Source organism: Silene latifolia, chromosome Y (genome assembly GCF_048544455.1).
Source record: "Silene latifolia isolate original U9 population chromosome Y, ASM4854445v1, whole genome shotgun sequence".
In the NCBI taxonomy this organism is placed as follows: domain Eukaryota; kingdom Viridiplantae; phylum Streptophyta; class Magnoliopsida; order Caryophyllales; family Caryophyllaceae; genus Silene; species Silene latifolia.
Window position 1 is genome coordinate 50820386 of NC_133538.1, and position 9492 is coordinate 50829877.

Sequence of the window (9492 nt, forward strand, 5' to 3'; positions counted from 1 at the left end):
CCAGTTACCTGACAACTTTACCCTGACTGATGTGCTTAAGTTCAAGGGAGTGGAGGACCCACTCAACCACATCCGTGCTTTCAAAGACTACATGGCCATTAAGGGGGTCAAACAGGAACTTTTTACCAGGATCTTCCCATCCTCTTTGGAGCCGATTCCTCGCCAATGGTACTACTCCTTGGACCCGAAAAACCTTACCACGTGGGATGAGATCGCAGTTGAGTTTGCTAAACAGTATGCCGACAATGTCGAGATCCACGCCAACACCCGTACTCTCGAGGTGTTAACCCAAAACGACAAGGAAGGCTTCACTGAGTTCCTAACCCGTTGGAGGAGGGTGAGTACTCAATTGGTCGATGGTTTGAGTGAATCAACTCCGGTGGAAAAATTTGTCAACAACCTCCGCCCGGTTTATGCCAATCTGCCGAGGTATCGAATATCAAAACTTTTCAAGATCTGCAGTTAAGGGACACGTATTGAGGACGACCTCCGAAAGGGTGTCTTAGCAAAGACCACCAGCAGGGGTTATCAAGGATCCACCTCAACCGAATCTCGCCCTTACGGTCAGACAAACAAGATTGATAAGGTTAACCTCGTCGAACCATCTGCCAAGAAGATTGAACGCCCCCAGAGAGTGTTCACCAACATAGGGTCAACTTATGCAAGTGCCCTGAAAAGGCTCATGGACCAAGGGAAGCTACAACCAATCGGGCCCAACCCGGACCCAGCCGACGCCAAGAAATCCCGATTTTGGAACCCCAACGCCTACTGCCAGTATCATCGAGGGAAAGGGCATGATACCAAAAATTGCTTCAAACTCAAGCACCTCATTCAAGACATGATTGAGAAGGGAGATTAGCCTATACCCCCACCAACTAAGCTAAACAACAAGACGAATCCTCTGGGAATTCATGCCATCTCTGACGATGAGCCGACCCTAGACTGCTCTCATCTCATCTTGCCAATTGACGACGAGTTGAATGTTCTGGAAAAGGATCCTTCAAACGGAGTGTTTGTGTTCAGTGCTGCCACTATGCTCACTATGTTTCAGCAAGTTGAAGAGGCCATTGCCAGCCTTTCTGAGAGAATCACCCGACTCGACGACGCCTACCATCGACTCATATTCAATCCCCCGGCACCACGTCCGAGGGAGATTTCCCCAAGCATTCAAAACTACCCACCCCAGGATGGATTGCTCCCGCGACCATTCTGGCATAGACCCCACGAAAATCACCTTCAAAATAACCACCTTCACGAGAATTACCCTCAAAATAACTACCCTCACAAAAATCGCCCTCACAAAAATATCCCCCACAAGAACTACCCACCGAGGAATACCCCTCCAAGGTATCCTCGAGACCCTGAAATTAACGGCATATGGCGGGATGATGTTGAGGATGTCTATGTCATCCCGGGGAAGGAAAAGCGGACGAAGGAAATCGGACATCTCACCTGGTCCGGACGCCCCCATCAAAATCCGAGCAACCCAACGGTCGTTCCAACAACGAATGACCAAATCGTCCCAGAGGTGGACACTCAACCAAAGGCTCCCGAGAACTCAATCCTGAAACAGCTCCAGAAAGCAAAAGCCGAGATCTCAATTTGGCAGTTGATCGCAACGTCTTTTGAGCACCGACAGGCCGTGCTGCAGGCCTTGGGGAAATTAACCGTGCCCTCCACCTCTTCCCCAGAAGAAATAGTGGCACACATGACGAGAGACACCCCTGATCTGAGTAACTCGGTTGTCTTCTCCGACGAGGATATCCCCCTGTTCGGAGCCAATCATAACATGGCCCTGTATATCACCGTACAATGCCTCCAGAAAAATATACCGATGGTCCTCGTGGATGACGGCTCCGCCGTGAATGTCAGTCCTCTCAAAACTGCTCACAGGCTGGGTATCAAGGAATCTAATTTAATCCCAACAAATCAAGGAGTACGCGCCTACGACGGCACTCGTCGCAAGGTCGCTGGGCTAGTCACTTTTACCGTCGCAATCGGGCCATTAAAAAGACAAACCAGTTTTCATGTGGCCGACATCGACGCGTCCTTCAACATGCTCTTGGGACGTCCCTGGATTCACGCCGTCAAAGCGGTCACCTTAACGCTCCACCAAAAGATCAGGGTCCCCTTCAACGGGAAAACGATCACGATCCCCGCTTCCCCAATCAAAGCAGTTATGAGAAGAGGGGTAGTGATACGTGCATATTCTATACACTTTATCTGTGGCTTTAGCATGTATTTCTATGCATAATTGGTAGCTTAAGGCTGCTATTTCTCTCGAAACGGTTTACTTTGCATTTTCTATGATTTATTGTAGGAATGCGCGGAAGTGGGCTAAATCAAGCCAAATTGTCCTCCCAAGCAAGTTCAAGGAAGCCAAGAAGAAGGAGAGTCGCATTTACTCACCTTGGGATGCGTGCAAGGAGTGAAGAGTTGATTGGAAGCAACAAGGAGCCACTGCTCAGCATTTTCAATCGATCGACAATGCTTTTCAGTCGATCGACCACTGGAGCTCAGCCAGAAGCTACTGTTCCGCATACTCAGTCGATCGACCACTCTGGCCTGTCGATCGACTGATTTCAATCGATAGTTATTTCTCCGTGTTAGACTTTCAAAAGCCCAACTTGTAATTAACTTTGGGTATCTTTTTATCGAGAGAACGCAGAACTTTTAGGTTATGCTTTCATTCTGGAAAAACTTAGTTTTCGAGATCTAGAGACGGAAACCTTTGATTCAAATGCTTTGTTCTTGATATTCAATTAGTAAGCTTTTATGCAATTCTTCCTCTTTCTTATTTTTTCCTTGTTATTTTGATTCTTGTTTCATCAATTAATTTCAGCAATTGAATTTCTCCCCTTTGTTCTAGTTAGATTCCATCATGTTGAATTTGTTCTTATTTATTAATTTCGCAATTAGTGTAGTTATGATTATGCGTAGGTAATTCCTTTGATTGGGAATAAGTGAGCCATGGTGTGAAATTAGGATTGTTGTGTAGCATGAGTTCTTCCGTATTGGTCTTGTTATCTTTTGATAGATCCCTTTGCTAGATTGAAAGATTGGTAATTTGATTTATCGTTAGATTTAGAATTTCTCTTGAGTGAAAGCTTTGATAAATTCTAGGGAATTATTAGACCGTGAGGTTATTGGAGCTTTAATCGAAAGACTAGCTTATTTTCCCTGAGACCGTATTATGAGACCTCTCATTGTTTGATGACCCGTTATTTGCCATGGTGAACCGAAATTCCCGATCCTCTTTTTATCTTGTTAAGAATATTCATTTTAGCAATTAGCCAGTTAATCAATCAATTTCAAAACCCCCAATTAATTGTTACTTTGTAGACTGAAAAATAGCAAACAAAATCAACCTTGTCTCCCTGTGGTTCGACCCTTACTATCACTAGCTATAGTTTTAGTTTGGAATTATAAATTTAATTTTTGTACTAAACGACGGTATCAAATTTTGGCGCCGTTGCCGGGGAGGCAGCGCTAATTTTTAGTTGTTTTTAATTTTAGTCTTTTTTTCTTTAGTCTCAGGGAACCTCGGTTCCTTGAGACCGTTCTCATGACGTTCTATTTGAGATTTCCGCAAGAAGAGAATGAAAGTTTTGGCGCTTATTTCGCCAGGCTTATGGAGTGGGTCGAGCCCAGACGAGATGCATTCTCTGAACTCCAAACATGCTTGACTCTCATCAACAGTATGAATGACCCTACGCGAGCATACCTAAATTCTATTGGTAAGGGGGATTTCGCAGGACTCCCCGTAATTGAGGTATTAGAATTCTTTAATTGGTTTGCTGCTGAATCTCTTAAACCTACTTTTTCTCTTCATGTTGACTCAGATGAGGGGGTGGGTGAGACCTTAGAAACCGATCTAGGAAATGCTGACGGTGACATAGAGGAGACCACTAGCGTGGTTGACAATCCTTTTTATGAGGATAGTTTAGAACCCCTCTATGATTCTTGCACAGATAGTGAGGATGATTTGGAGGTTCTCTTCGAGAATCTCCATCTTGACGAGTCTAGCGATGCGGAGAGTGAGGAGGTAGATTTAGACAGTCTTGAGGTCAAATGGGATACTTATGAAGATATAGATGATGAGCCTATTATAGAGGACCCGATTGACCCAATTGACTTTACATCCCCATGCATTTGGGATGATTATCCACCTCTACCCTTAGTTGACCAGACTCCTCCACCTCACAGTACATACCCGTCTGAGCATATTAATTCTACTCGCGTTGTTTTTGAGTCAAATGCTACTGAGCTCGCTAATTTTCCACCTGCTGTTAATTTGAGCTTTTACATTCCGCCCTTATCTGGAGGGAGGAATAATTTTGTGGATGTTTTTAGGAGCTGTCATAGGAAATTCGTTAGACTTAGATGTTATTACATTTTAATTTCCTATGCTACTACTATTTTATGGTGCTACTTACAGTTTTGTGTAGCACATGCGCAGTTATTTGATCGGTTGCTTCGTGCTTTGAGCTGTTTTGACTGGGCTTATTTGGAGTGGCTGTTTGAAGGAAAAGAGGGTCGAGCTGGGACCGTCTAATCTAGCGCTACCGGGAGGCAACCCGGAGTTTAAACATTTTGTTTGATTTGGTTTTGAAACATTTAGCTTTATTTGTTTTGTGTGCTTTAATAATTAGCTCGACTTAGACAGTTACTTTGGGTTTTTGCGCAATTTGGGCGCGTTTTTATGTGCATTTACAGGTTATTAGACCAAGTTAACTCAATTTATTGAGTTAATTCGTTAGCAGGAACTGTTCACGTCAGGTAACTTGGTCGATCGACTGACTAGAGTGGTCGATCGATCCGACCTTCGCAGCCACGAAGCTCTTTTTTCAGTAACTTGGTCGATCGACTGGCCAAGGCGGTCGATCGACCACTGTGGTTGCTATACCTCGTTCTTTTAATTCATTCTTTACACATAATTACCGTTTCAATTTTGCTTTCTCCGATTATGCGCGGTATTTTCTGTCTTTTCAGGTCCTTTATGGTAGCACTCATGGCTACTAAAACCTCTTAGCTCACGCTGGTTTGGGGAGGTTTCCTTTTGCGCTTAAAATCTTGTGAGTTTCCGAGTTCCTTTTCATGTCTTATTTAGTTATTTATCGCAAAATCCCATTTCCTTTTGCTTCTTTATACATGATTTCGCACAATGGGGACATTGTGTGATTTGGTTTGGGGAAGGGTTTTGCGTCGCATTTGCATTGTTTTTATTGCTATTCAGTTACACGTTTACATTTTTTTCTTGCATTGTTGTTTACTTTCCCCTATATATATACAGAAAATCCAAAAAAATTCAAAATTGTCAAAAAAATTCAAAAATATCACGTTTAATTTTGCATATTAGGTTGAGTCAGATTGGAGTATTCATTACTGATAGTTGTCATTTGCTTAAACCCTGCATTTTATCACATCTTTTAGCAAAAGTTTTTGCAATATCTCGAATTTCGTTTCAAAATTTGTTGAACAATTAGACTTGACTTGAAATTTTGGCAAACTACAAAACTTTCTAAGGAATTAGAGCTTTATAAACTGGTGTCATTCATGACCAGTTTCATTTAGGATTGTGAGTAGTTACTCCCTGCATATCGTGTAACATTAATTTGCACAAGTATGACATTTAATTTCTTTTTGCCTACATACATTCGGGTTAGTGGTTGGTATTGCATGTTTGGAGAATGCTTGCGAAAATCCCTTTTATTCATTTTACCCATTAGCTTCACATTAGCCAAAAATTGCCAATTGACCCTTTAGCTACAATCCATAAACTAAGCCTACCATTTGCTGAGCTAGTTTAGTAGTTTTAGTGGTGTTCGTTGTATTGTATCAATTTTGGCTCGATTTGCACTCTATGAAGTTGGTAATGAATGAAGGAGAAAAGAAAAAGAAAAATGGAAAAATTGGAAAAAAATAGTGACCGCCGAAAAAAATTGAAAAAATTTCAAAAAATTCCATAAAATGCACGTTTATTTTAGCATATAGGTCGAGTCGGAACGGTAGTATTTCTATGATGATTTTGCATTTGCACCTGTTTTGCCTGAGCCTTGCTAGATTAACATGTTATTAGTAGAATCGTATATGCATATCTACGAGTTTTCGTTACATTCTTGCTGAACTTGAGACTTGACTTTGATTTTTGGCAAACTACATCATATTTCTGAGAATTAGAGCCTATAACTGGTGACATTCATGACCGGTTTAATTAGGAATGTGAGTAGTACTCCTTATGAGACATGTTTCCTTAATTTGCATGAATTTGAATTTGATCTACTTAATACCTGTATGCATTCGGTTTGTGGTTTGTTGACACATGTGGTAGAGGTTGCCTTTTCTCATTTTACCCATGAGCTTCACACTGCCAAAAATAGCCTTTTTGTCCCATTACTACATCCTACATTTAGCATGTCCCTCGTCAAGCTAGTAGTCTGTGTTCTTGGGATTGTTACTCGTTTTTGGTGGCATTTGCTCTGTTGAGATGATGATTGGAAAATGAAAAAGGAAAGAAAGAAACAAAAGAAAAAGGAAGAAAAAATGAAAAAGAAATGATTCGAAAAAGAAATGAAAAAAGAGGTTCTGTACTGTTTAAGCAGTCGATCGACTGCCAAATATGGTCGATCGACTGAGATTCGAGGAAGAAGTCAATTCGCATAAATTAATCTCTATCTTTTGGCGATTTTTGCTCCCATGTTTCATTGATATCCTATGGGGAGTTTATTAATTTGATAGTTTGGAGATTGTGAGTTTTGTGCTTGTTATAGCACCGTTTCGCTTGATTATGAGCAAGAAGCTGGATGTTGCCACCTGGTTCCGTTTTGGTACTAGCTTGATCACATGTACCTCCACTTTACCATAAAATGTTTTGCCTCTTATTACCCATACCTCACATATCCCAAATATACCTCGGCATGTGTCATTGGTCATCTGTTTGGTTGGAATGCGTATGCACGGTCGTAGAGGTCATTTTCATACTTTATTGCTGGCATGTTTTCATAGGTCGTAGTTAGGTGAGAGTCACTAAAAAATTAATTCTTTCTATCTTACATATATATCACCTGTGCTTAATGAGTGATTTGAGCGACCCGCGAGAGTCCAATTTGATAAGTCTCTACAGTTGACGGCTCAGCAGTCTTTAACGACCTCATAACTCGTTTGCATGATTCACGTTACTAGTTGATTGTTGGTTGTACATTAAATTGGTTTAGGCTTAACAGTTTGCATTTCGCTCTGAGATTGAACTCGTTCTATTAGGTCATTAGATCGAGTCTAGTTCTTGCTTGGGGACAAGCAAGGGTTTGGTTTGGGGAAGTTTGATGCGTGTTATTTATATGATGTTTTACATCCCATTTTACACGCATTTCAGAGCTCATTCTTGTATTTTGTGCTACATTTCTCCCTATTTCCGTCTACTTCCGTATTTTGTACATTATTGCAGAAATGTGAAGAATTCAACGGAAATCAAGCCAAATCCGTCCCGAGTAAAATCGCATTGCAAATGACGTAAAGGAATCACTTAAGGAACGAGCTTGGTGCGCAATCCAAGGCCCAAAAGACAAGTCCACGAGTTTCAAGAAGTCAAGTAGCACTCCATTAGTCGATCGACCATCACCTTGATCGATCGACCAATGTTCGGGTTCCGAAGCTATTGTTTGCTTGAGGAGCGATCGATCGACCAGCCTTATCGGTCGATCGACGATTGCTATTCCGGCGAGAATTAGAAGACCGAGAAAGCGCAAGCCCATGATGCTAGGTTTAGGAAATAAGATGTTACGTTATTTGCTATATAACGTAACATAAAACATTCAGATTTGATCATCCAAGTTTTTACGACAATTTCACACATAACTTTCGATTTGATTGATCGAGTAATTAGGGTTTGGATCATCGTTTTAGCATTGGAATATTGTTCTTGTTCTTAATCTTTCCTCTGAAATCTCGGTATTCATTCCTTCTGCCTTAATTCCGTTTTATTGTTTTACTTTCATCATTAGTATAGATTTGCTAGTTAGTATCCCGAAAGCTAATTATCGTATTATCGCTTTTTTGTTATTTACTTTAAGCATGAATTCGATGTCGTTATTAGTTTTATTGTTGTTATCACTTTCATCATGAGTAGCTAATTCTTTAGTGCTAGGATGTAGGCGATTTATGGCATAGGCGGCAATAGATTTTACACGGACTGTCTCGCGTGTTGGTCGATCGGCCGACATTGTCGATCGATCGATCGACCTCGTAGGGTTTTATTTTCGTTTTAATTGAATTTAATCTTGTGTTTAACGAATCGAATGCATGCGGCCAGTTAGATACCTATTTTGTTACCGACCCATTAGATCGAAAGATAGGGAAAGTTATTTGACCATCAATAAAATCGACTAAACTGTGCTAAGATCGAGAGATAGGTATAGTTTAGACCGTTAGTCACTTTTCAGGACGAAAGTTAGTATTAGTGACATTAGGGACCTATAGCGAGATCGAAAGATGCTATTTGTTAAGAGTAGACCGAGAGGACCTCTTTATCTCCCGCCTTACCCGTGTTTGATTCGGACCGACTTAGTTTCTTTGCCCTAGAAGCTATAATGAACCGACCATCCTAGTACCCTTCTTTTATCTGTTTAAATCGTTTATTTAGTTTATCATCTTTGTTCACTTTTAGCTGTAGACCAATTCAATTCAACCCCCACAATAGTTACCTCAGACTGAACTTAAATCAACTAAAACTTACATCTGCCTCCTTGTGGTTCGACCCTGTTACCACTAGCCTAGGTTAGTCTTAATAGGAATTATAAATTTTATCTTTGGTACTCACAACGACGGGTATCAAATTTTGGCGCCGTTGCCGGGGAACGGCGGCAAGCAGGGTTTTGAAATTGATGTAAATTCGAGTTTCGTTCCTCTTATATTGATTTAGTGGAACGGAATCAGTTCGCGGGTCTGCCAGATGAAGACCCCTTGAAACATATGGAAATTTTCACGGACTATTGTTGTTCAATACCTATACCGGAGGGGGTAACTCAATATGAAGTAAAGGGGTTTATGTTCTTATACTCCTTGAAGGATTCAGCGAGAGATTGGTACCGCTACCTCGATAGAGTAGCAGCTGGAGTCACTGATTGGACATCTTTAGCACTAGCCTTCTACAAGAAGTACTTCCCGCTTTCAAAGACTGATGCCTTGAAGGGTAAAATCACGAGTTTTCAGCAAGGAGCCGACGAAGATTTTTGTGAAGCATGGGGACGTTTCAAACGTTTGGTCCGAGCTGTCCCTCATCATGGTTTCCAGCAACGGTATCTTTGCAACCTATTTTACAATGCTTTATATGATGATTACAAGGTCATTTTGGATGCAGCTGCTAATGGTAGGTTCCAAAATAATACCGGTCAAAGTAAAGGTTGGAACACCATTAAGGAGATGGCAGTCCATAAAGCTGAGTTTGGAAGTTCACGTGGAAAGTCACGAAGGCAAAGTGAAGAAATGACTGCTGTT

General features: G+C 41.3%; 1 non-coding gene across 1 annotated transcript; it reads right to left on the minus strand.

Moving 5' to 3' along the window:
- Window positions 1-9175: 9175 nt before the first annotated feature.
- Window positions 9176-9284, minus strand: LOC141636615 (small nucleolar RNA R71). The gene has a single exon (XR_012541220.1). It is a non-coding gene; the product is annotated as a small nucleolar RNA R71 (small nucleolar RNA).
- Window positions 9285-9492: the final 208 nt, after the last annotated feature.